The 21,562-nt window shown below is 48.2% G+C and overlaps 1 protein-coding gene across 1 annotated transcript in view; it reads right to left on the bottom strand.

Annotated features, from left to right (window-relative positions):
- Positions 1–1,518: 1,518 nt before the first annotated feature.
- Positions 1,519–21,562, bottom strand: part of TWIST2 (twist family bHLH transcription factor 2) — a 36,124-nt gene continuing 16,080 nt past the window's right edge. Inside the window, exon 2 of the mRNA XM_009944693.2 lies at positions 1,519–1,718. The gene's annotated coding sequence lies outside the window, so the exon portion shown is untranslated. The remainder of the gene's footprint in view (positions 1,719–21,562) is intronic.

Here is a 21,562-nt window from a genome sequence, read left to right as displayed (position 1 = left end):
TCAATCTCTCTCTGTCACCTCGGTGTTGCAGCCCAGATGCTCTCCTGCTAACCAGCCTTGTCGTTAATCCAGCAGGGAAAGGGTATGCGAACTAAAGGTCATTTGGGAAAATTTAGCCCCTTGTTTCCAGATCCACTGTCATTGTTCTTTAAAGGATTTTAAATTTTTTGTTTTTCCAGAATGAATTCTTTTTGAAGATGTTATTTATGACCTGGAAATTGAAACCTGACTTCAGCATGTGTATGAACGAGAGTCTGATGGGGCCTGCAAGGCGGTGGAGGAAGGTCTGTGAGGACTAGCAAAGCCCACCAGTGTTTGCTCGCAGGGTGGAAGGTAAGTAGGAATGAAGAGCAGATCAACTCTGGGTGACCATTTCTGCAGTGCAACTGGCTTTTGTGGGTTATATATCTCTTCTGGGCACAATATGCAAAGGCCTCTCTGGATCATGGGCACAGCTTTTCCATCGCCGTGTGTTCATGCAGCACCTTGTATGGCAGCAAGTTTCTCTTTGAGAAAAGCTTGCCCTCAGCGTTTCCACCAGCAAGCATGATGGACACCAACTTGTTGTTACTCCAGCTGAAGGCAAGCCTGCAGACCAGTGGGTCTGATGCTTACTGAGATGTGTTGTGTTCTGCATGATAAAGAGCTCTGCTGAGAGCAGAAGCCACGCGAGCAGGGCGTTGGAGACCACAGTGCTGAAGAGGTGCATGCCTCCTCTGCAGCACTTGCAGCCTGAGCAACCCCCCTTAGCCAAGGTGCAAGTAAATAACCGACTGCTCCCGGTATATGTGGGCAGATGTCAGCCTCGACAAGAGATGCTTCTGTCTTCCGCACCCCATCACCTGGGAAACAGATTTTAGCCAAATCAGTGAGTGTCGAAACATAGCGGGGTGCAAGGAAGCAGCTCAGCTTCTGCTCGGAGCTGTGCCGTGAAGAATGTAAATCTCATACCCCCAGTAGCTGCATGACATCTTTATTTTTATTGGCAAGAGAAGCAGTATACACAGCGACATTGCAGTCTCTTAGCTCGTTAAAAATATCTCAATAAATAAAACAAATAAGCAACATATACACTGGAACAGAAAATGAAAAAAAAAAGGGGGGGGGAGCGGTAGCAAATCATGGAGCAATAAGGAAGAGACGGTAGAGTGTGGAGGGCAGTCTGTAATCCAGGCTGTACTTGAAACAAATCATGCAGGGAGCTGGGGACATGGTGGACTTTTTTCTTCTTATTTTTTTGTTTTTCGAGAGCCTTGGTCCAGTTTTGACATTACTGTACAAGAAATTAGGTTTTGAATGTTAAAAAATAGAGAAAAACAAACAAAAAAAACAAACAAAAATACAGCTAAGGGGAAGTAAAATCCGAACCCAAAGATTTCTCATAAATGTATTCCTGAATTAAGATTTTTCAGAAAAAAAAAAAAAAGAGAAACAAAACCAAACACACAGACAGACACACACAAAACCCGACAACAACGAACAACCAGGAATGTTGCTTCTCTTTTCTCTTTGGTCAGTTGCTTGGGGAGAGATGTTGCAAAGGTTCAGACCATTAGCTTTGGTGCTGTTTTCTGCTCAGTCTAAATGCTCTGAAAGAGTTCAGAGCAAGGGAGGTCAAGAGGGGTCTTTTGGACCAGTTTACTTGAGGTTGTTTAGGTTTCAGAAGCTACAAACTTGGATACATCCCAATTCCACTTCAGTCTCAGACACTGGACAGTCTGGAGAGAAGAAAAAAAAAAAAGAAAAGAAAAATAAATACACTATATACAGGACATCTTTCTGAGATACGTTGTCTGGTAAGTTCTTTTCCTCTAAAAATGAAGGCTGTGGTTCAACCACCTTGATTTCAACCACGTGTTGAAACCTGCCCCTGGTCCCAGCAGCGTGGAGGCACACGGTTAACCTAGCAGTTGGGTGAGATCCAGTGTGCCAGGAGCAGCCCTCACCACCCCTTAAGGAAGTGGAACGGCGAGATGGGATGCTCAGGCGCCCGAGATGGGCTTTAGAAACTCCACCCACAGCGACTCTCAGCTCCTCCTGCCAAACCAGGCCAACCCTGCTGGAAACAAATACGTTTTCTTTCCATCCAGAGGCAACATATTTATGCAGTATCTAAGCACAACCAAAACCAACCAAAAAATGAACATAAACTTCACAATTCCTTTGACTTTTGGATGTATAGCCTACATTCAGAGCCTGGTAATCTCACAGACTCTTTTTGTATTGTACTGTGAAAAGGGAAATCCATAGGCAGGGACAATGCATCCATCACAAAGTCCATGTGCTGACAGCAGCGTCTCCAGCCCCAAGGGATACAACAAGCTAAATCCTTGTTTTCCACGTGGTTCCTGGTGACCCAGCCCTGCCTATCGTCTCTCCTCTGCCCCGTTTATCGGGATGTGACAAGACACAGTAACACGTCGGGGAGCCCTCTTACCTCCGGGGTTTGCTCTGATCTGTAGCAACCTGCTCATTTGTGGGCTGGTGGGAGAAACTCTGTGACCCAGCACTGCCCATGGGAGATCCCGTCTAACTTGTGGGGGGGATGGCTTTGCAGGCGAGATGCTGCTCCTGCCTTCAGAAAGCCACCTCATCTCATATATCAAAAAGCAGATATAATTATTTCCTCCCACTAAGGAAAGCTTCCATTTAGCTTATTTCCTTTCCCTTCCTTCTCAAAGTTATTAATTATCTAATTACAACCACATTCTGCAGACGAGCTCGGGACTTGACAGGCTGCCCAGGACCACTTAGGAAAGCTTCACTGCTTGGTGTGTGCGAGCGGCGGTGGTTTGTGTATGCGCGCGTCTGACAGATGACAGGCTGGCCCTTCCCTAATGCTGGCGTTGCCACAGCCCTAGCCAGGGAGGGACTTAGGAAAGGAAAATAAATTACAAGGAGGACGAAGATACCGTGGAGTGATTTTCTGCTTGAGCCTGGGGGCAACCTTTAAGCTCAGTTTCTTTTTTTTAATTATTTTCCCTAGCAAGGGGTGGAGGATGCTCACTGTCAGCTACGCGACAAATGGCTGTGCCCTACTCTGAACCCGGCTGCTGTGCAAAACAAGGTGAAAACAGGTAGAAAGCAATACTGAGTTGATCTATTTCCACTGATTCTTTAAATCCCACCCAAGACTGGAGAGATCAGCGCAAAGCTGCTCTTAGAGCAAAGCTGGCAATTTGCAAGCCAATGTCTTTAACTGCGGGTGAGGTGCCCTGTTCTGGCTGCTGCTGCAGTGCAGGATCTCGTTTCCACTGGTCCTTTCTAGTTTCCAGCAGCTCTTTTGCCTCCATCCAACTGGAAAAATGGGAATTTCACAGAAGCTCAGTGCTAACAGGGTGTTTTGGCTTCCCCATTACAGTGAGATGAATGAGCGCTGAGCATGGGGTCTATCCTACGGACAGCAGCGCTGCCGTACCCCAGGGCTCTGCCATGGCTCTGCCAGGTCCCCTGCTGCACTGCCAGGGCTTAACCCGTCCTCCCCATCCCACGCAGGGCAGCAGGACCAGGGTCACGGCGGGCAGATATGGCTGCTGTTCAGCCATCACTTGGCTGATGCCTGGTTATCAGCCCTGGCAGGATCAGATGGTCTGGTAGGGTATTTCCACTGCTCTTTCTGTGATTGTTCACTGCACATTAAAGCAGCCTGTCTCAGCTGATGGAGCGATATTATGACCAGATACAGAGGTCACCCAAAGGAAGCTGCTATATCTGACCACGAAGGGGTTATTCTCTCGGTCTTGACATGTACTTGTATTTCAGTTCATGTCATGTCACATTCTGCTGATTGTTATTGCTACATACTCGACACAAGATCTACATCACAGAGTAAAACCCGCTCATTCACAGACCCAATCTGTCAGCACAAGAGAAGGAAAGACGTACACAAGGACTGTCCCCCTGTGTGACCTACTCCCTCCATTTCTTCCTGTCTAAACCTTTGGGATGTTAGATGCTGACTGCTCTGAGTAGCAATTTTGAAAACACATAAATGGTAACAGAAGGAGATGGGCATCTGCTTCTTGCATGAGGGACATGCTTTGGAGATGTGGGATGTGTGGAAACATGTCCAGTGCGGGCAGAGAAGTGACAAGATGTGTGATGTCTGCACCCAACGCATTCCTCCTCAGTTACCCCCTCCAGGTCACTGGAATAGAGGAGTAATGTGCTAAAAACCTGATAGTGTCCCATGTGGAGTTTATCAGGTGAGGGGACTTCGGTGGCTTCTCAATTTGCTTAAAAGAGCGCTACGTATATTGGAGAAATTATACTCTGAATTCAGCTTGTGATCCTCATGTCAGAAACCTGGTCCTTGCTTGCTGCAGTCTGAGTCTTACAGGGGGAATGAGGATCAGCTTGTGGCTGAGGAAGAGGGATAATACCCCAAGAAACCTGCAGACTGGGCTTTCCTCCTCTTCTACCCAGTGTGGCCACACCACTGCAGCCAGACCCTTCGTAGTGATTGCCTCCGCCTGCCCCTTGTTTCTGGAGAGTCCATCTTGAAGTGTCCCAGTAAACCCAGTGCCTTGTGCCTGGGCGCCCAGAAGGGCTGGCTCTGGTCTCCCAACTCGTTGTGCACCAGAAGGGGAAGCACTGCCCTGCTTGCCTTTAGGAGCTATAAAATGAGTCACCGGAGCCCTTTTGGCTCCATCCCCTCTTAAATTATAGAGAGCTTTTCCATAATGATTTTGTGCTTTAATGGACCCTCCCCAGGTCGTGCTTCATGTTTATGATCCTTTCATCCCAGAGGGGCTCAGCAAGGCGTTCGTCGAAGCCTGCCAAGGCACTCAGCTGGTGGCTACTCCTGTGGCACTTCTCAGCTCTGCTCCCATGAGCCAGACCCACAGAGTTTTCCTCATGCAATCCTGCAGGAGTGGCTGCAGGTTTCCTGCGGCAGCTGAATGACGAGGTATGGATCTATGGGACTTACTCTTAAATGAAGCAGCAAAGCCCGTAGCGGATTTCATGGGAAGGGGGAAGAGTTTCTTCCTGGCATTAAGCTGGTGCAGTAGGACAGCAGGACCTTGCAGAGCTTAGTTTTAATCCCAGCTCACACACAGGCTTGCTATGTAATTGCTCTCTCTGCATGTGCCTCAGTTTCCCTCGTTGGGAAATTGCAGTACATCCCTTCCTCTCTTACATCATGTGTGGGATTTAATCAGCTGGTGCCCATAAAGCACCTTGTGATTCTCCAAGGTACAGCTGAAGGGCATAATACTGCATTATAACGATGCACGATTATAGTACCTGGACTGAGAGGTGATACACGGTGAAGCTCTCTGCAGAACATAGTTTCCAAGCATTTCTCTGACAAGCTTGTAACACAGAATACATTTGTTATGCACTGCTATATCGCAGACCCAATGCAGTTTCCACTGTACAGTGAATTGAGGGCTTGCTGCTCTATTTTTTCCTTACTTTAGGAGCGTTCCTCAGCCCCGTAAAGAGCGTTACGCAGCCTAAGAACACAGCATGAGAACCACGAGAGCTGAGACCTGCAGGCTTGATGTAAGGTGGCAGCAAGAGCAGAGCCCTCGTTGTAAGAAATTTTGCAGATGGTCCCCGAAGTCCTTGCTTATATAGGATTAGGGTGATTTTGGTTGCAAAGGGACTGAAATAATTTCCATCATATGACTAAGAATGCAAATGAAATACGAAATACAGCAAAACCACCTGAGTTTGTTTTTGGTTTTGTTTTAAAGGATACTTTTTCAACTTCTTTTGAAGTTGGGAATGGAAAAAAATGGTTCTGTGCCTGGGGCCTGTCCTTTCTCCCTCTGCATGGGCTTCAGCCAGCCAAGATCCCTGCCAGGAAGGTGCTGGCCCACCTTCTTGCCGTGTGTTTGGGGCTGGGGACGGGGTCAGGCAGCGAGGAGGGGATGAGCGGTGCGAGCATCGGAGTAGTGCAGCACACACCAGCTGCTTGCACTGTGCCAGCTGGTATGATTTCAGCAGTCACTGAGAAGTTTATAGACTGTTTCCTCCCTCCTTCACCTCCACTTGGGGAAGTAAAACCCAGCATGGGTTAAAGCCAAGATGCCATCCCCGCTCCATGCGTTGATATAGGGCACGCTGCCCACGTGCTGATGCTGCTGCCCTTGGGCACCTCCGGAGTGGATGCGGTTTCTGAACAAGCATCCTTGCCAAATGGAGTTTGAATTGCAATAATGAATTTCTTATAAGTGACACAGGCAGGCACACTTCTTACCAACCCTGCGTGTGGGTGCCTCGTGGTCCCAACACCATCCCTGCTGCTTTCTTTTGTCTGCTTTGAAGTCTCTCTCCCCAAACTGCGCCTGCTCTTTGAGCATCGCCACAACGTTCATTTTAATGGGATACTAACTTCAAAGGCTGCTTTTCTGCAGACCGTGGCGGTTTGGAGCAGGGAGCGGCATTGCTGTGAGGCAGGCTGGTGGGCAGTGAGGCTGCTTAGCAGAGCAGGCAGCATTGCTGGGTACAGGCAACAAAAAAACTCTGCAATCTTCCTCCCCGGGAAACAAACCCACACCAAGGAAGCAAGTGGTAAACCAGCCCACGAGAAAGCGCCAAACCCACTCAGCTGGAGATCCCCATCGTCACCATCTCAAAACTCATAATTCCAAAATGAGAATAACCAGCAGGGATAAATACAGGGAAGCATACAACAAAAGCCTACTCGGGCTATCACTAGTCCTGGCTGATAATTATGCCTTTCTTGTGCTAGGTGCTGCACAATAGCTGGTAAGACATTATGGGGACGTTATAGGGTTGGTGGATAAGGAGAAACCCCCCGTTGAGTTGGATCTGCTTGTAGATAATGCCTGAGCAAGATGGAGCAGAACAAGCATGTCAGGCACTGACCTCTCTGGGTGTTGTTACCCAGGTGTGTACCTTCAGGGCTGGAGACCCTCTATGTGTTTATAAAAAAGAGGAAAACATCACGTACATGAATTATTCTGGAATAGTCCAACCACTGCATTCAAGCAATGCTGGGTTACAACGCAAAAGGGGACGCTTCTGCTCTAGAAAAATCAATAAAATGTTTCAGTCGGCGCTAAGTAGCAGCTGCCCTTAATATTTTTCAAAATAAATAAATGTGGCTAGTTCGGTTATTGCATTATGTCATACCCCTGGTACGCCCGCCCGCCGCACCAGCGCTGCGTGCGTCCTGCCCCGTGGGCATGGGGATGGGGATGGGGAAAACAACTGCGAACAATGCGAAACGTGACTTGGGGGAGCACGTGTCGGCCCCCGTGCCTTCGGAGAGGAAAGGTCAGCATGGGTTGGCGTGAATTGTCGGAACGCCGCGGCAAGCGCGCCTCCAGAAATTGAGTTGCTCTTTTTTAGATTAGGAAACGCCAAGCTGGAGGAGAGGACGAATTAGGAAACGCCAAGCTGGAGGAGAGGACGAACCTTGACTCTCAGGCCAGAAAGTCTGAATCTGGATTGTTTCTGGTCATGAAAGCCCTGTCTTGCCTGACTATCAGGACAGTGGGGTGGATGCGACCCATAGCAGGCAACCTGGGCTCCTGAGAGCATCTCACGCTGCCCTCTCCCCAACCCTGTGACCCAGCTCATCCCCAGATTTGCTAGCCAAGGGGACTGCCGTTAAGTCCTATGTGGCAGCTTGAAGCGCAGGGGTCTGAGACACCCAGGAGGATCTTGCTGGGGGCACAGAAATCACCTAACCTCGTGGGAGTTGTCACCATCATGGGCAGGGTCCCTACATGAGGTGCTCACTGCCCAGCGCCCCCGATCTACACCTCATTCCTGAGCATGGTGAACCAGGGACCATCGCTCTCAGCTGCCTGAGGAAAGGCTGCTTTAAAAAAGCATATGGCAAGCATCAGTTGTAATATCCATGGTCAGGTTTGTACGCTTTGCCTTCCAGCATCCCGTGGTTTTTTATCTGCTCACAACCTTCCGAAACCTACGCTGCTCAAGCTGAAAACTTTCCATGCCCAACGGGGATTCCTCTCTTTTGTTGTTTTTGTTTTCTGGAGCCTACGCAAAAGAAATGGTCCAGCTGTTTTGGAGCCCAGGGAGAGTGGAAAACAGCCACGCTCCAAAGTGCTGAAGGCTTCCCCGTGACTGTGTGGTGGAGGGCTGGGACGGCAGCGGGTGGAAAGCTGAAAGGCAGCATGCAAATCGCCCAGGGTTGCGAAGTGGCATCCCACCTGGACCTGGAGGAAATTAAAGTTCATTTTGACCTAGTTCTGAGCCTCCCAAAAAGATCGTAGTCCAACTACGCACGGGCTGAGGGTTTCTGTGAGCCGTACGAAGTGGATCGAAGGCGGGAAGCACGGGGAGTTATCTTGGCTCATTTTTTATCACAGCACCGTTACCCTTGCAGCCACCGTGAAGCAGCGGAGATGTGCTAGCGTAGGGGCGAGGTGGTGGCTGCCAGGAGCTGGCTTGGAGCTGGGCTCACGACCGGCACGTTGGGAATCACACAGACAAAGCAGGTGTTTGCTACCTGGATGAGGTGAAAGATGTTCTCGGCAGGGTGCCTGGCCACCGTGAGCAACACCACGTGTTTCGAGAGCTTGTAGAGAAAATTTTGCTCTATTACTCAAAACTGGGTTTCAGAAAGCGATGTCAGAGAGACACCAGAGGAATTTTTAAAGGCTTTTCAATTCTGCGATTCCCGTGCTAGAGATTTCTATGTAGAGCTTGTATCAAGAAGGCTAAAACCCAAGTCAAAACGCATGGAAAATTTCAGCTGAATTCGTCAAATCTTTAGATGTGATGATGGAAATACGGGTCTCTATTCTGTTTAAGGATGGGAAAACTGTATTTGCACATCTTGTGTCCATGTTTATGCATGGTTTAATGTATGCTGAAATATTTTTATAGCAAAGTCCAAGGAAGAAAAGATCTGCTGTTATGTGTATAGCGCACACAAAGCTACACTGGATGCAGGCGTTGGCTGGATCCGTACCAAAGGGATATTCTCAAATTATCTTACAGAACTGTCAGCTGTCCCCAGAGCCAAAATGGACAGTACCATATATTTGAAATTTAAAACTTTTTATTTTTTTTAATTTAGATGGCACAAAAGCGCAACATTTTAAGAAGAAGTACCCTATTGCTTAGTAGCAGCAGGACATTTGCAAGCAGGTAAGCACGTGCCCTCCCGCATGGGTAAAGCCAGCGTGTGGCAACCCCTGAGCAAGATGGAGAGCCGTATTTCAGAAAGCCATTCCACAGCGTGCCTGGGTGGGGAAAATGAGATGGTAGTGGTGTGAGGTGGGACACCAATGCTTTGGTCATGTTCTTGAGCGCATCTACCTTGCTGCCCACACATCTGCCTGGGAAACCAGCCCGTACGTGCTTGTGCAATAGTCCCTGGGGATGCCCAGCTGCAACGTGAGGGGTTGGGGGTTCTCTATCTGAACACGACCAGAGGTAAGCAGCAGAGGTAAGGCATGAAGGGGAAACCGAGGCACAAAGGAACGGCACCTTAAAGTAGCAGAAACCCTGTGATTTTTAAGGTGTTTCCCACCACGAAAGTCTAAAAAGATGGGGATGAAGAATAAATTCCCACACTCCTGGTTGCTTTCTGCCCTCTGGGGAGTGCTGGTCCTTGTGGCTGTGGCACAGACCCCTCCACGGGCCGGGAAAGGAGAGAGCCCGAATGCGCAGCCGTCCCTCAAGCAACGGAAAAGGCAGCAGGGCCAGTCTGCAAGGCTTCAGAGGGGAGGAAGCAGCGGAGAAAGGAATTCAGATAATTGTGTACATGCAGAGGGGGGAGAGGGCCAAAATCAGATCTAATGCTGCGGGTACGGACAGACTGAAACCAGATACCCTGGCGTGTGTTTTTCTGCCTTTGCTGGTATGAACCCTTATCAACCATCCGCTCTTGAAGTCTCCCAGATGAAGGAAAGCCACAATTATGTGCATCTTACAGCTGGGAAACCATTTAAAAACATATCCCTCGCAGTTGTTCATTCCTGAGCCGCAGGGCCGCCCCTGCTATCACCAAATGTACCCCTCGCCGTCTAGAGGAAAGCCTCTAATCTAATTTACCCCAGGATTTTCAGGCCTTGGAGGATTTATCTGGCCATGGCTGGTTGGAGGGAAAACATCCTCCCTGCGTCCGGCAGCTCCCCAGTTTGTTATCGGGAGTGTAACTAGCTGTATGATGGGGATGTGGTGTAAGAATAAGGAGATTTTAAGACTTTTCTCCTCCCTCTGAGGCTGTTGCTGTCTCCCCAGCCCATCCTGCCCACCGTCAAGGAAGGTCGATGTCTTGCTCACACCTCAGTGTCTGGGAAAAGGTGCGGCGATGAAAGATGCTCAAGAGACAACGCCAAAAGAAGAAACCAACCGGAGACCCTGTGGCCCTGGTCCCTCCTGTCCATGTCTTGTCCTGGCCAGTGGAGCAGGACAGAGCACACCTACGAGGCTGGGGACCAGAAACGCTGCCGAAAATGGTTCCTCACCCACAGCTGAATCAAACCCAGGCCTCTTGTGAGTGCTCCTCTCATAAATATCTACCCACAGCACAGAGAACTGGACTGATTCAATCTTTTTCAAAAGAAGTCTAATGTCAGCAAGCAGCCAATATTTACTGAAATGACTGGATAATCTTGTTTAAATTCTTTGTTTTTCTTTTCCCCTCACTCTGCTGCAGAAAGGCTCATTGGTGCCCAAGGCCACCCATCGAAACAGGCATTACCCACAGAGTAGATGGCAGGGCTTGCTGCCCCGGAAGAGCTGCCAGACCTGGGAGGTGCTCGTGTCCAGTTTAACAATGCTGCAATGTATTTGTCATTATTTTTCTTTTCTTTCCTTTTCAACATACTTTTTTTTTTTTTTAATTAAAAAAAAATTAACAAAATGTGGAAAACTGACATTTTAGAAGTGCATGAGATACCATTTGCTCACATGGACCTAGTGCAGTTGACATTGCTGTATTTACCAGAATGGCCTGTATTTAAAACAACTTTATTAATCTATAATTTATGGGCTTGCCTATTAACATATTATTCAGAGGTTAGTTGACTGCTTTTGACTGCCACATACTTCACTGTTTTGGTAGCTATCATGCAGCTGACTGTCTTGCACCTGGTTCATATTTAAAGGTCAAAAATGAGCTTTCCCATTCTTCCAGCTTCAGGTGTACCTCTGTAAGGCTACACAATCTGGAGCAAAAGAGATGTTTCTGGTACCCGAGGAGGCTGTGATCCTCACAAACAAGTTTAACACCTCTTCATGCTCTGATCTCGATTTTTCCTTAGCTCCTAAGATTTGAGCTGTTGGGCTTTCCTTGGGGCTTCAGTTCCTTTCCACTTGAGAAGAGAGAGATGCTCACCAAAGAGAGAAGCTCTGGTGCAGCCCCATCCTGGACCTGTGAGATGCCTGCAAGCTCAGAGCTCCGCTGGGAATCCAGCTCCACCCTGATTCGAATCAGCATAGCCCACCCATGCCAATCAATGTGACAAAGCCGAGGTGGTCTCCATCATACCCAGAAACTTGTGGGCTCAACCACTGCCCATGGAAAAACTTGCCCTTTGGGGCCCCAAAACACCTAGAGGAAGCCACTTCTTTGGCATTTCAGCTTGTGGCTTATTGCTCTATCCCAGAAAAAATCAGTTGCCTGGGGCTGGCCTCACGGCATGGAGGAGAAGTGAGAGCTCTGTAAAGAAGCATTTTGCTGCTGGGATGCTCAGACTTTCTCTGTTATGTCCTGCCTCTCTGCAGCAACCTCTGAGCAGTCAGTAATTTTTGCTCCAAGGTGCTGTGTCTTTTCCTCGCCAGAAAATTAAACCATAAAAAAAAAAAAAGCTTTAAACAGGAAGGAGCCCCCGCAAAGGAACATTTCCCCCAGCCCTGCACTCCTCCACAGCCCAGGCATTGGCCTCTGCGGGGCAGTGGGGTTCGCTGCAGCTGGAGGAGGACGTAGGTTTGTGGGAGCCCCTTGTTAAAATCTTGGCAGCACATCACTGAAAGCGTGGCTCGAAATTGCTGAGAGGCGGAAGCTGCTAATGAGCAGTTGGAGCAGGAAAAAGCAGAGCTGCTTCGACGTCTGCAAGCACCATCTAAGCTCTGTCCTCGGCTCTGCCCAGCTGCCTCGTGGGTGGCTCAGAAGAACAAGTGCTGGGGGACACCGTCATCATCTCCTGACCCACAAAAGGGCATGAGGCCAGGAAAGCCAGTGGCAGGGGGAAAAGAAGGACAGGAGGGAGCTGGCCACCACCAGCCCTCCCAGCTAACAGAGCAGCAGAGAAAGCCCATTGCTGTTTCCTTGGGCTTATCTCCCCTCCCCAGAGGGACTCACAGACAAGCATGGCTTTGCACAAGAAAGATGTGGAATAAAGGAGCCGGGGGAGGGGGGGAAGGCAGGGAATGAGAGTTGGGGAGGAGAGGTGGCACAGATGTACGCATGTCTTTAAAATGTGAGTCTGAAGCTGATGAGGCTTGTGCTGGGGATGAGGGCAGTCATTTCACATCGTCCTCTGCCTTGTTAGCCTCCAATCCTCCAGCCTCTCGGCTTCTGAGATCAATATGGACTACAGCTGCCGGACCAAAAGCAATTCTGGGCAGGCACATGGTTCGCCCTGCCTGAAATGCGCATCCGCTACCTGCTTGGAGCAACGAAAACAGTGCCAAAGCGATGGAAATATGTTACACAGAAATCAGGTAAGGAGGGCAAAGTTGTTATGGATGGGCCATATACTTCTACTGAGATGCTCACAGCAAAAGCCATGCGCAAATCTTATCCTGCACAAATGCAGCTTGTACGCTAAGGTTTAATTTCTTTTAGGAGACAGCTGCATGACCTGTTACAGCTTAATAACTCATACCATCAGCTGGGCTATGATGACTGACCACACATCTGCACTAAGCTGTTTGGATAGTAAAATACATTGGTGATTAAGGCAAACATGTTCTTGTAGGCTGATTGAGGCTATCTGGGAGGAAAATATCAAAAGGAATATGGTTGTCTTCCTCTTGGAAACATGTGAAGATGGTGCCTTTGGGCAGCTGGTGCCGCGTGGAGCATGGTGTGCAGCCTGCTCTGACAATGCTGGCAGTCAGCGTGAAATGTGTCTCTGGCCCCTGTCCGTCTCTACAGGGATAAACACAACTGAGATACAAAATGGGCTATAAAAATACCCCCCTGCCTCCACCACACTTTAGAACAGCAAAGAGTGTTGGACAAAGGGAAACCTTTTCTCCTCCCTGCTGCGTTCCTGCCAAAATAACACAAATTCTAGGAAAAACACCTTCTCTAAAAATAAATATGTACATCTGCAGCTTTATTCTTTTTCCAGGGGAACTCTTTCTGTCTGGCCTGCTCAGCCAGCAGTTCCCTGTTCTCCTTAATTTTCCTGTGTGCAGCAAGTATTCAGCTGCAGTCTGCAAACCTCATGAGTGGCGGCATCCCTGCAGGAAGTGAGAAGCATCGTGCTTTACCTCTGGGACTGGGACTGGGCACCGGCAGGTCCTACCCCATGGATGAGACCTTTCTTAGCCATTTCCCCACTTTACCTATCCCTGCCCTGGTTAGACTAGGTATTTTGGGAGCAAGTCTAGCCGTGCAAAAGGAGGAACAGCCTCAGCTTTTTTTCAGCAGTGCAGCACAAAGTCTCTGTCATAACGTTGACTCCTAAGAGTAAATCAGCAAGTGGAGGATAGCAGCCATCCGTTATGACTGAGTCAGCTACGCGGATTAATGCCAGTGGAATTAGTAACAACAACAAAACCCCTGCTTTAAAAGCATCTACGGTTTAAAATCCTAACTTTAAAAAAAAAAAAACAAAAACCAACTGGAAAAAACCTGGGGCCACCCACTAAAAAGCAGAGACAGTTTGCATAAAGTCAATGGCATTTCGTGGGCTCCTGCGAACAATCCGCAGGACAGGTACGGCTGCCTTACGAACTCGGGGTGCTTTTTCATGTTCGGTACAGTCACTGACAAATAGCAGCTGAAGCACCTGTAGGCCAGATGTGCACAGCTGTATGTGTGCCGCTGCTGATCAGTCTTCGGATGACATCACGCTCCAGATGCCTGACTTCGGAAATGCTTGGAAGGCAGAGCTGGAACAAGCTTGGGCATTTCTTCCTTCCCGACAGCGATGTCGTGCCTCGTCCATACGCAATGCTTGTTGTTGTCACCTTGACCTACGTGATGCAACCTCAAAGCAAGCAGAGGGGAAACTCCAGCCAGCCACCTGGGGAGAGACATTGGCATCCTACAGCCAGGAATAATGCCTCTGCATGAATAATGTGCTGGGGAGGTGGGCTACCTACCCTCCACTCTGCGTTCCCATCACCTGACAGCCAAAAAAGCATCAACACCTGCCTCTGAATTGGTTTATTCTGGTGTTTTTCCACACTGCAACACATGGCACAGCCTCACTGCCGCTTTACGGGCACACGCGTGTGTGTGTGTCCGCGCATGTGTAAAGGTACTGCTGTGAAAGTCAAGCGATTTTAATTTTCAGTGGATTCATTCCCTGCTAGAAGCATGGCACTTGTGCCTATAACGCTGGGAAGCATCATTTTGCCTGCCATGAGAGAGACTTTGAGGTGACTGTGGAAGATAGACCTTGGTTTTTTTGCATTTGGAGTGGGGAAGAAAGTTTTCCCTGTGCCACATGAAGCTGTGTTTGCTCTTCAAAACTGGCAAACAGATGCTGGGGCAGATTGCCTGAAGCTCGGGGGATTTAATCCTCAATTTTTACACTTATGCATCCTTACAGAGCATCACAAAACGCCCTTAATGTGAAGAAGCAGCATTCCCCTGTTTCCTTGCCCAGCGTGCTCAATGTCACCGTGCCTGGGTTTTGGTGGAGCTGGGACTCGCATCCCAGGTGACATTCCCAGATGTTTGCAGAGGGAAGGGTGCTACCTTGGCATCTCCCCCCTAGCATGAGGCAGTGTTTGAAGAATGCGCCTCGCTCACCCCACCCTGGTCCCCGAAGTCGCTCGGCCCCGTCCCAGCAGCGTTTCACAGGGCGGCAGGTGCAGGTTTTTGATAGCCACCCAGGCTCTGAGTAACGGCGGTGATTCAGTCTACGCGTTACTAATCTCCCAGGGCTTTTGGAGGGGATTGTACCAGGCCAGGTCTCCATCTGGGATTAATCAGCACAGCTTCATTGAAGTCAAGGGGCCAAATTCTCACTTGGAATAAACCGGCTTCGCTCCACTGCAGTCAATAAAGCTACTCTGATCTTTTTTTATGGCAAGAATAGTCCAACTCTTTAAAATACGTGAGGTTACAGGGTGTTGCCCTCATGCAGAGGGAGTTACATTTTTATACGCCAAACAATCCCTCTGGGGTAAGAAGTACTTGGCATCGAGCAAGGCACTCCGGCATGTACCGGTGATGTTAACCATGCCGTGCTTCAGAGAAAGCCACTGGCTGACGTGCAGGGCTGAGGCGAGCACAGCTCGGGACAGGCTACAGTGACCTTGAATACATGGGCTGGTAGACCATGCCTTGTTTTGCATTTGTTATCTGATAGCACTTCGAGGATCTTTGTCTTTTGTGGTCTGACAACTGCATTAACTCGGACTCAAGCCTGGCAAGAGCCATCCTGGGTGCTGCATCTCTCCTGGGCAACTCCTTCCAGCTTTCGCTGCAAGTATCACACTGTACGTTCCTGCTCATAAAATTCACAGCTTTCACCTTCTATGCAGATGGCATTGCCCATGCTTAAAACCAGCCCTCTAGATTTCAACCTGAGTCCTTTCACCCAGCTGCTGCTCTTTAGTTTAACGAGCCCCTTCCTCCTCCCCCTTGGTGTTTATAAGCAGCCCTGCCACCCTTCCCTATCTCTTTACCAGCTTTTTCCCTAGGCTGGCTCTCTACTACCTAGGGGTGCCCAACACAGCTTTGCATCAGGGGACCTTTGCAGGACAAGTGGCAGGGGGTAAGGTTGCTTGCATGGCTAGAAGGGGTTTTGGAGTCTGCAGAGGGTTTGGATATTTTTGTTTGTTTGAATATGCTGTGCTTCAGATCTCTTGGTTGGCTCTGACAGAACGAATGCTGGAATGTCCGTGTTGTCCTGCAGCTCTGTCTGTGTACCTCGGGCTGTGGGGGCTGATGGAGGGGCTCCTAGTTAAGGTAATGGCAGGGCTTTCTGGAGGCAAGGGCAAGAACACAGGGGCTGTGAAGCTCCCTTGAGGCTGGTCATGGGTGACATGTTTTATCTTCATTTTTGCAGTTTCTGGTGTTGCCATCCTACTTCAGGAGTGTGGTCTCCTGAGAAGATAGCAGTAACTTGCTGGTCCCTTTCTGGGCACTGAGCAGCTGTGAATCACTCATTTTTCCAAGACGCATAAGGATAGCATCATTGCTTATTACTCGGCTTGAGGTTGGCTGGCCGCTTTACAGGCTTTCCTGAAACTGTTCTGTGGGTATTGCCGGGCAAGCAAGTAACGGGAAGCAAGAGAGGGAGCGATCTTACTCATGATCTCTTTAGCAACACGTTTCCAGCCTGGATGAGAGCTGCCTGGCTCCAAGAGCCTTCACTCCCATAAACTAATGTCCTGAGGGTTATAACTTCCTCTGCAATGAGTAACTGATAATTGTGAATATATTTGCATCTGTATCAGTGAGCTGGGAGTGGACACTAAAGGTGGTGTGTTCTGCTTGTTGTTTACCAGCTTTCTATGTTGCTGTTCCATGTTTCTTTTCTATACGTTTCGATAAATAAGCTATTCTGCAGGCACTTCAGAGCTCTCGTGTCAGTTTTTCACCATGTTTCTGGAGTTTATGGCTTCACAAGAGGTAAAACAGAGTTGATTTCTCCCTTGCTGCTGTTTTTCAAAGGGGAACAAGCAGTTTCACTCCAGCAAGTTCAAACTCCTGGAGGAAGAAACATGCAAAGATGAAATCTTTCTGATAAAGGAGGGAAAAAGTCAGTGTGCCCTTAGCTTGTCTCTGTTCAGTGAAGTATTAAATCACATGGCTAGCATCTAAATGTGTGCCATTAGTCCTGCCAGCTTCAGTGGGGTTTAGCACATGCACGCTTTGCTGGATGAGAACAGGCCAGCAAATGTCTACCGAGAACTTGATTTGCATGCAGCATGAATCCTAGAAAAAACTCTGGAAAACTGGTTAACATGGTCTTTTCCAGTCTGTCATTCTGCAAAAGGCAGATGTATGCTTTCTTGTCTCCAGCTGTCAGGGTTTTTGGATTTCGATGATTAAATGAATGGGTTAAATCAACATTTTTCAGCCAAATTAGTGTGGATGACTCGGCTCAATGCCAGCTGGCTGGTCTTGTTTAGGTTTGCCAGCTGCAAGCTGGACTGGTTTGAACTCTGGTAGGTTCCCACTGAGCTAATAACCTGTATTACTGCAGTACCGATGCAATCTGCTTTCTGGAAGTTAGGAAGAGGAGCTCTCTGTGTCTGTTCAGAACACAGACTTTGTGCTTTGACTTTGGCAATGCTGTTCCTCTCTGAATTTCACAAGCTGTTCTAGGATGTGCAGATCTGAGCTAAGCTTGTCCTCGTATGAAATCAGGGGCTTGCTCTGAAGTTGCTGCTGGTGGGCTTCTCCTCTGACTTCTTGGGTTTGCAAATGATGCTGAACAGCTTTTCTGATCTATATTGCAGAGTTTTACGTGTGGCTTATGTTTGCAGTACAGGAAAACATTTCCTTAAACTGCTTCTTCCCCAGGTTAAATCTGCATGTGTGTGTTTGTGAAATGTGAGGGAGGCTGGATATTGCATCCAGTCACTGAATTGAAAACTTTAAAGGCTTATTAAGAAATCAGATTGAATGTAGGGTAGGGTATGTGGAAGTATTGATCTATTTCTGTCTAGAGAAGTATGTGTGCATGCTTCTAGAGACAATACATTGTCTCTGATACTGTGAAGTTTAAAGATACCATAGGTGTGGAGGAGCACAGGATGTCTGTAGTGACTTCATCTAAGCACTTCTGACTCCTCTGTGCTTTTAACCAGTTAAAAATTCTTTTATTTTCTTTTGAAATTTCTGGTTGCCACTTTTATTCAGGCACAGATTGGTCTCATATCTGTATGTATGCTGTACACTTCCCCTACACATGTATGCACCTGTAATACAGAAGTTGCCCACACCAGTAAGTACTGGTGTGCGTGTATATACATACATGTAATACTGTAAAGTTGTTGTTCATCTGTTGGGGAGCACAACCATAGGGGTACCACTGACAACCAGAGAGATTTTGGTTTTGGATGTCACACCTGGCAGAGAGAGCCTCCTCTTCCACCTGATCCTCTGTTTCTTAGCAAATGTGGTTAGCTGTATTTCTTACTACATCCTCACCTGAAAGTTAATAGGTTTCTAAGCATCAACAATTCCTCAACCTAAAGGCTCCCTAAAAACAGTAGTTATTTAAACCAACATCAGCAAATGAGTGAATGAAATGAAGTTTTAGGAGGTGGGCTCAGGGAAACTGGTTGGTTCTTGTGGCATCTTGAAAGGGGAAGAAGTAAGAAATGCAAATGGGAAGGAGCTCACAAGTTTCCCCTGCCCAAATAGGAGGGCTGCAGCTAGGAAAGATAAAGATCCTCACCCAGAGCAGTGTGCCTGGCTGGGAGCTAGTCCCTGCAAAGTGTCTGAAGCTGCAGCCCACTCCAACTGCAGCTGGAAGCCTTGGACCAATGCAATGTGCTTCTGTCCCTATGGGGCTGGCAGGAAGTCTTTGGAAATCAGAACTCCCCAAATGAAAATAACTCATTTTCTTGTGCTGTGCCCGCCGGCTGGGGAGGTGTCCTCAGACTGGGGGAGCTGCTGGGCCACACTCATCTTCTGGAAGTGCTCGGATGCACCCTACAGGAAACTTAACCTGACATCCCACATGATTTGGCCGAACAAAGTGATCTCTGCCCTTTCCATACTTATTTATATTTTCAGTTGACTGCATAATCTAGCCCTCTAGAAAGTCCCTTCAGGAGGTCACACAGCTGAAATAATAGCTAATGAATTTTTAAAAATTATTTGGGAGTTATTAAATACTTTCTTTTTCCTTTCATTCTGTACCCTCAGTCCCTCTCTGATAAACACTCCTGGGTTATTCCACTGGAGCACTTTCCGTTCTAGGCCAGGGTATGCTGCAAAAGCATCCTGGTGTTTATAAAGGAAGGACCTACACTCATTTCCAAGCATTTACATGCTGCTCCTAAACTAGGTAGGGCTGGAATAAGAAAGCTAACTGAAGTGTGCTGTATCACAGCAGCTCCGGAGACTAAGAACTATTGGCATTGTTTTTTCCCTTCCAGAGATGTCCCTATTCTGCTCCTGTTGCTTCACTTGGCTGTTTAATTTCTGGTTACAGAACGGTCTTAAATCTTGGGGATGGGTCTCTTGGGCTTCTCCAGTATTAATCCATTCAAACTATTTCCATCTATGCTCCTTTAATGAAAGGAGCTGAGTTTATGCCTTTTAGTGGAGCATGCCTCGTTACATAAGCCAGGCTCTGACTGTAGAAATCGGTGGTTTGTATCTGTTCTGTGAGAATCTGCTTCCCTTTTGCATGTTTGCAAAGATCCTCCCGTGGGCATGGGTTGTGGGTGAGATACTTAGCTTCTGGGGACTCGCTGCCTGGCCAGGGGATCACATCTGAGACTCAGCCAAGTTGTCTTGTTGGCTGAGGAGTGCCCCTAGGCACAAGAGAGCCAAAGGAATGTCTGTGGGCTACCTTTCCATGGAAGAGAGCTGTTGTCTAGTCCAGGGACCAGAAGTGTCTGTGGAGATGGCCCGGGCCACTGCAGTAGCAGGACATGTAGGGACTGCTCTGAACCAGCTAGTATCTTCACTTGGACTTCCAGCTGTATATTTCAAACCTCAATGTTGCTTTATCCCTACTTATGTTGGTCTTCTATGTTATGGATTAAAGTTTTTCCAAGAGATTCAAAGAACAACTAAGTGAAGACTCTGACATGAGTGTAGGCTGGTATTCTCAAAAAGATCCAGGAAGTTTCGTGCCCTGCAAAAAAATCTCAGCTCTGGAGGGGCCCTAAATCTCTTTGGCCTCATCTCTCAGCTCCAGTCTGTTCTTCAAGCTCTCTCACTTCCCTAATAACAGATCAGAGGAAGTAGTCTTGGCTGTTTGAAGGCCAAGTTCAGCATGATGCTCTAGTGTGGGGAGTGAGTATGCACACACAGTGAAGGTGAAATTGTTTAACGCTTCAGCTCAATGGTATTTGACCATGTTGGTTCTTTCCTTTGCCTCCAAAACAGCCTGGCTGCCTGCTGGGTGGAGAGCTGCAAAACCACTGGGGTGAGCTACCTTGGGTTCAGTAGCAGATGGGAGCTGGGGATTCTTAGCTGCAGGTGGGGAGCTGAGCACCTACTGCTCCTGGGGGAGAGCTGGTGGGGGCTTCAGCTCATATTTAGGTTAAGGTTGGGACCAGGGTGGGAGAGAAGGTTGGGAAACCTTCCCAGTACTCTACAGGTAGTTTCTGGGAACCCTGTTTACATCTTTCCTTCTTCCCTGCTTTTTGTAACCCTGGAGGGTGTGTAAGTGTGAAAAGAGTGTTGCTGGCTCCTGGAAGCCTGTCTCTTTCTTGACCCTGATGTTCATGGCAGGTGTGGCCACCCTCTCACTCCCCCATCCTTTGTCCCAGTTATTGTGTCTGCAACATCTGTATGTTGCAGTGCTCTTGTCTGCACAGCAAAGCGCAGATCCTCACTGAACAGGCTCGTCACATTAGCGCAAAGCCTGGTCAGCCTCAGCCTCCCTTTGTGATAAATCCTAGCCCAAGCTGCTCATTCTGCCAGCTGGCTATTCCCTGGTCTCCAAGGATCTTTGCTTCCTCTGCTGTTGGTCTCCTGGGCTCCTTCTCCTGGTCTGTTCCTGCTTCTTCCCCCTCAGCTCTCTTTGCTCCCCTCTATCATTTGCCTCTGCTAAGCTTGCACAAGAGAAGATCATGGCTCTTGGTTCAGTTCCCCCAGCTTTGTATTGTGCCTTCTCCCAGTTTTGGGCTCCTTGCTGTCTTGTCAGGCTCAACTCAATACCAGCAACCCATAGGGAGATGTGTGTGATCACGTGTGCTCCTGGCAGCTCTCTGTACTCTCTCACCGATCACACTTCCCAAGGCTGTTCTTAGCACAAAGCTTCAAAAGCAACATGAAATTCTCCTCCCATGTAATCAGTGTGGGTTTGTCCTGCCTTGGAAGAAGCTGATGGTTAAATCCTCTCTACTTCCCAGGGCTCCCTCCCACTACCAGGCATCATCTGTTATAGTTACACTGCAAAATAGGAGGATCTTCCCCAAGATCCCTTCCTGCTTCTCAGGACTGGCTGCAGCACAGAGGAGAATCCTGTGGTCTCATGTCTGTCTGTGGCAAGCAAATGCCAGTGTGTTGGGATCTACAGCAATGGGGTGAAAGAGATGAAAATACAGAAACGCATATTTGAAAATGTCGATAACTTGGGAATGTTGCTGGCTTAATAGCATCTGTAATGCAAAAATCTTGATGTTTTCTGCTTTCTGCAGCAGAAACCTCATGTTGCTATGTCTAGCTTTAGCCCTACTTTACTGGTATTTTCTTAAAGCTCCATGTAACTTTAAAGATGCTGTTAACAGAGCAAGTCATGTTTTAATTAATCAATTAATGTAGTACTTTTAATAG

Source organism: Opisthocomus hoazin, chromosome 9 (assembly GCF_030867145.1).
Source record: "Opisthocomus hoazin isolate bOpiHoa1 chromosome 9, bOpiHoa1.hap1, whole genome shotgun sequence".
NCBI lineage: Eukaryota > Metazoa > Chordata > Aves > Opisthocomiformes > Opisthocomidae > Opisthocomus > Opisthocomus hoazin.
Note: the sequence above shows the minus strand (reverse complement) of the source record. Positions and strands in the feature narration are given on the sequence as shown.